We start from the raw sequence: 6,482 nt of genomic DNA, 5'->3' as shown, positions 1-6,482 counted from the left end.
TGGGTTCGTTCCTCAGCTCTGGAAAAAAAAAAGGGAAACACACAACACTACCACCAAAAAATAACAGGAATTAACAATCACTGGTCATTAATATCTATTAATATCAATGGACTCAATTTGCTTATAAAAAGACACAGGCTAACAGAATGGATATGAAAACAGGATCCTTCTTTCTGCTGCATACAAGAAGCGTACCTCAACTTCAAAGACAGACACTACTTCAGAGTAAAAGGTTGGGAAAAGACAAAACTCAAGTACAAGTAGATCAACAACCTCAACATAAATCCAGTTACACTGAACCTGACAGAAGAGAAAGTAGGAAGTAGCTTTGAACACACTGGCACAGGAGACCACTTCCTAAATATAATGCAGTAGCACAGACACTCAGAGCAACGATTAATAAATGGGACCTCCTGAAACTGAAAAGCTTCTGTAAAGTAAAGGACATGGCAAATAAGACAAAACAAGAGCCTACAGAATGGTAAAAGGTCTTACCAACCCCACATCTGACAAAGGGATGGATGTTCTCTAAAATATATAAAGAACTCAAGAAACTAGACATCAAAATACCAAATAATCCAGTTAAAAAATGGGCTACAGAGCTAAACAGAGAGTTCTCAACAGAAGAATCTCAATGGCCAAAAGACATTTAAGGAATTGCTCATCATCCTTAGTCATCAGGGAAATGCAAATAAAAAAGACTCTGAGATACCATCTTACACTTGTCAGAATGGGTAAGATCAAAAACACTGATGTCAAGCAAGGGAAACACTCCTTCACTGTTGGTTTGAGTCTAAACTTGTACAGCCCAAACTTAACTGCTGTTGTTGTTGAAAGATTTATTTTATGTTTAATACTTATGTAGGTAGCTGTGTGTCTGTATGTGGGTATATGTATGTGGTCCATGACAGAGGCCAGAAATGAGGCTGAATCTTTTGGAGCTGGAGTTACAGACAGTTGTGAGGTACTTGATGTGGGTGCTGGGAACTAAACTCAGGTCCTCTGGGAAAGTAGTATATGCTCTCAATCACTGAGCCATCTGTCCAGCCCTCCAATCAAAACATTTGAGAATTAATCTTTGTGCTGATTTCAGCCTTGATCGCCATCCTGAGGTCTTCAGTCTAACCTGCAGCAGGTCAAAGCTGGGACATCTCTTCACTGTATATTCAGGGTAATCTTCCCTTTACCCCCTGATCTCACAATCCATTTTCTCCTCTTTTAGTTTACTCTGTAATGGTAGGAGGTATTCCCTGAAACCTGGGGACAAGGGTGTAGAAGAACCAAAAATTTTGACAACTCCTGAGCTGGGGGATGGAGTATGGAGGGGAAAATAAATTATAAAGAAGATGGGGCACTTTGGGGCCAGATGGATAAATTTATTTGATTGTAAATAATAATTGCAAAGCTATATGCACATGGCAAAGCTCATGAAATTGTGACAGTATATTATTGTGTGTCAGTTATATTCTAATGAAACTGCAAAAAATATAAAGAAAGGGCACACATCTAAAATTAAGTTTATCAACTGATGTTCTTAGCAAGTCTATGCAGAAACAGGTGTTCTCAATAGTGTTGGTGGAAATGCAAAAAGGTGTAATATCTCTCAGGAGAATCAGATAGTCTGCATACAAATGACAAATCTATTTAGTCCTTGGCCACTTTTAAGAATATGAATTGAGGGCCAAGTTCAGTGAGAGAGTACTGAGGGTCACTGAGGGTGCGTCCTTGAGAGCCATATTTTACCCCAGGCCTCCCTTCCCCAGCACTTCCCCCTGATACATGGTGAAAAAGCTCCTTTGCCATCTCCATTTCCATGTTCTGCCTCACTCTAGTACATACTCAGGAAGCCAAGTGTCTATGGACTGAACCCCATCCTGGAACCGTAGCCCAAGTGAGTCTTTTCTCATTGAAGTTGTCTGTGTTGTGTCAGGTGTCTGTTCACAGTAACGTGGAAGTAACTAATGCAACCCCTAACCCTAACAGACACATGAAAACACACAACTGTGGGTGGAGTTGTCCCTCAGGGTTCCTATGGTGATATCCTAGTGCTCAGTGACTCTGAATATACACTTTTTTGATAACAGGATATTTGCAGATGGAGTTAAGATGAGGTCCTTGGGAAATAGGGTGAACCTATGATCCAATATGACTGTTGCCTTAGAAGAAGAAGACTTTTGGACAAAGGCACACAGGAGGGAATGACATGTGAGGATTGGAGTTATGCCATTGCAAACCAAGGAGCTACTAGAAGATAGAGAAAAGACCTGGAACAGAGCCTCAAGAGCATAGCTCTGCTAACACCTTATTTCCAGATGCTTCCCAAACCACAAGGCAATGCATTCTGCTTGACTAGATCACTCAGTTTGTGGTACTTAATTACTATAGCTAGGAAACTAGCACACACGTGTGCTATACCACACACACACATCTCATTACCATACACATATACCATACTACCCTCACCACACACATACATACCACACCACACACAAATGTATGACATCAAACACATGCGCACAAACATAGACACCATATATATATATTACATATATATACTGAATTGTATAAATCACACACATGCATAAAACTACACATACATACCACACCATATCACATATACAACATCCATACATACCATACACATAAACATACCATGCTTTACTCACTCATGTCACACCACTCATACACATATGCCATACCATGTACACATATCACACATACAGAATTACACACACACACACACACACACACACACACACACACACACACAGTGTTAGTTTGAATGAAATTGGCCCCCATAAGCTCATAAGGAGTGACACTATTAGGAGGTGTGGCTTTGTTGAAGTAGGTGTGCCCTTGTTGAAGGAAATGTGCCTCTGTGGGGGCAGGCTTTGAGGTCTCTTTTGCTCAGGATACTGCCTGGCATTTAAGTTCATTTCCTGTTGCCTGCAAGATGTAGGACTCTCAGTTATTTCTCCAGCACCATGGCTGCCTGTGTGCTGCCATGTTCCACCATGACGATAATGAACTGAATCTCTGAGCCATAAAAGAGCCACCCCAATTAAATGTTTTCTTTTATGTGAGTTGCCATGGTCATGGTGTCTCTTCAAAGAAATAGAAAACCTAACTAAGACACACACACACACACACACCACCACCACCACCATCATCATCATCATCGCTCAAGTATTCACATTCACAACAAAGCCCTGAATGGTGGCCCCCTAAGGACTGGGAGTTCGTGGAAGAGTCCAGTATGTAGTTGGGTTATGCCGGAGGGTGATGACATGCAGGAGGCAGAAGTGGGGAGATTCAGAAAGTGGCAGCAGAGAGAGGGAGAGGGGCATGGACTCTGTCTTGTGCCCTTGTGCAAGAGTTCTCAAGGTCCTTGGGAAGTAGCTCAACTACTTGCAGCATATGGGATGGCATTTGAGACTATTTTCACTAAACCATGAAAGGTGAGCTAAGCGCAGCCAGCTGTAGCCATTAGAAACACCTGGAAGCTGACATCTGGCTCCCAATTTCACTGTCAGGGAGTAGTATAAATAATGAGCAATGGGAGGCAACATGGCTCACCGCCTCCTCCCAAAGAAGGCAGCCCCTCAGCTGCCCATCTTTGGTCTCACCCTCTTGATTTTCTATGCCCAGGTAATGAGTTGGCTGCTTTGTGGGTCTTTGAGGTAAGTGGTGGCAGCTTGATTCAATATCCGTTGACTCGGAGGAGGAAGGGGCGCTGGCTGGTCTCTGATACAGGTGGATTTCTATTTCTTCTTTGGCTAAGAGCTGGCTAAAGGAGGATAGCTAAGCATCCAGAGACCCAGGAGCCCCTTCTCTGTTGCTGCTTTGGTAAAAGGCAAAAGGAAGGAAGGAATCCAGCTATTGTTTCCCAGCTCTTTCCTGTTGGCCCCTCTATAAGCAAAATGCAGCTAAAAATGTTGGAGCTGTTGTGGATTCCTATCAGATAGGAATTATTCCAGGCAGGGTGGGTGTCTAGGAAGACTGCCTGGTTTACCACTCTTCAGGGAATGCTCCATGCAGAAGGAAGAGGAAGTAGTCAAATACAGGACAAGAGGAAACAAAGTTCACACTGAACTGAGCTGGAGTGACATGATGCAGGCATCCAGAAGAAAACACACTATGACTGTGCTGTGGGAGATCAAGGGAAGGTGATCCATGTGGAAGCAGACTAGGAGAAAGTTCCTAAGGAGGGGGCCTGAGAGGTGACTGGGAGCCACCAGAGAGTATTGGAGACTGGAAGTGGTGCCTGGAGACCACAGAGCTCTGGAGAGGTTTTGTGTTTGTTTCTGATTCCATGCTGAGGAATTTATATTTTATTACAAACTACTGAAGGTTTTTTTTTTTTTTTAAGTTTGGGACGAAGAAAATGATATGCTTTAGTAAGATGACGTGTTTCCTAGAAATATATCTGCAATTCCCTGTGCCCCTGTGAATGGCTAGGCAATGAACTAAAAGTTTTATGTTAATTTTTGGGGCAGCTGTTTTGTTTGTCTGTGTGTTTGATTTGAGACAGAGTGTTACTATGTGGCCCAGGCTGGCTTTCAACTCATGATCCTCCTACCTCAACCTTTCAAGTGCAGGGATGACTGGTATGTGCCACCATGCCTAGTGGTAATTGCTTTAAATATTCTCTATTCACAGATGGAAAGACAAGCTCAGAGGGACTGAACTCCATCAGTCACGTATCTGTGCAGCGACACTGAATCCAAAGCCCATTCTCTTAGCTTGGTACTACTTTGCTTCCTCAGGAATTCAGATAGAGAGCTTGCTGTTAACAAAAGTTAAACAAAACAAAGTAACTTTACATCCTTGGAGAAAGTTTGCTTCCATATTGTTTGTCATTTTTCTATTTTTTCATCCTTTTTTGCTAAAGTACAAAATATTATAAATTCCTAAACAAAAACAAGCCAGATTCAAGAGAGGTAAGAGACATAGTATCAATCTAAAATGACACATAGACTGTTGATAAAGGACCATGCAGAGAGTATGGGTCCAGAGTCCGTCACTGTGAACAGGAATATATAAACTTGGACAGGCTCAGTATACTCAGCTATTGAGTGGGGATAATGAAGGTGCTTACTGACTTGGGGTGTAGCTCAGAGACAGAATGCTTGCCTGGTGTGCATGAGGCCCTGGGTTCAACTCATAGCAATGCAGAGGATGGGGAAAGTACTTACTCCCAGCTTTGTTGTGACACTTAAGTGAGTCCAAATTGTAGTGGGTAGCTGTTCCAGCTTTGACCTTGAAGCACTGCCCCTAGTGAGGCAGCATGTAACTGCCACCTGCCTATGATCTGCCCCATGGGGCATGGCCAAGACGGGACCCCTCTTGGTTCCTCGTGATCCTAGATGCTGGATTGCAGAGTTCTCCAGAGAACCACGCTGGACTGCACCTCACCTCTCCTGGATCCTGTAACTGACCCCTTTACTGGCTGTAAGTTACCTTGAAATAAACCTCTTTTAACTACCAAATAAACTACATGGAATTGCCTTGTTAATTCCCACTATACCAGATATGTGAGGCACTTAGCCTAGTGTGGGGGACCTACTGTGGAGGCTAGCAATGAGCTCTTATTCAATGGAACCATGCCGATCTTTTATCCCCAGCAAAGAGTTCACCAAAACAACTGAAATCACCCCAAAAGACAGTCACTAACCTTTTCACTAACCTTTTTTTTGAAACTTTTCATTTAAAATAATTTCAAATGTACAAAAGTTGCAAAGATTAAAGGAGCAGGAACATTTGCCTACCAAGATTTTATCAAAATTGGCTTATCAATTACATGGTACTCCTGTGCTTTGCCACTTAAGCTGCAGATTACTACAAACCGTTGTCTCTGATTACTACTGATAACTAATTTTTTTGTTTTGGGGTTTTGAGGCAGGGTATACTGTAGCCCAGGCTGGCCTTGAATTTACTAGGTAGCTGAGGCTGGCCTTGAATTGAACCTCTTACTTCTTACCATGTGTTGGGATTTTAGTCATGAGCCACAATGCCTAGCTTATTCATAACTAATTTTTTCATTGCTGAGCAACAAATCACTACACACTTATCTATTTACAACATTATCATCTCATAAGGTCACATGTGTATAGACCCAAAATTCGACAACAATGCAACCAGGAAAACTGCTAAACATAAAATCAAAGATAGCCTTTCCAATAACAAGAGGAAATGCTCAACATCTTTAGCATAAGGGAAGCACAAATCTAAATTACATTGAGTTGGGTATGTTGTCACACGCCATTAAGCCCAGTAGAGGCAGGTGGATTGCTGTGAGTTCAAAGCCAGGCAGAGGTTCTTAGTCTGGCCCCATCTCAAGCAAATAAAGAGACAGACAGACAAACAAACAAAACCCCAACTATCTTGAGATTTTTACCTCACTCTAGTCAGAATGGCTATAGTTAGAAAAACAAACAACAAATACTAGTAAGGACTCAATGGCAGGGGTGATTATAGACCAT

This window comes from Peromyscus eremicus, chromosome 4 (assembly GCF_949786415.1).
Source record: "Peromyscus eremicus chromosome 4, PerEre_H2_v1, whole genome shotgun sequence".
NCBI classification, from domain to species: Eukaryota; Metazoa; Chordata; class Mammalia; order Rodentia; family Cricetidae; genus Peromyscus; species Peromyscus eremicus.
The sequence above is the reverse complement of the archived record's forward strand: the minus strand, read 5'-3'. Positions refer to the sequence as shown.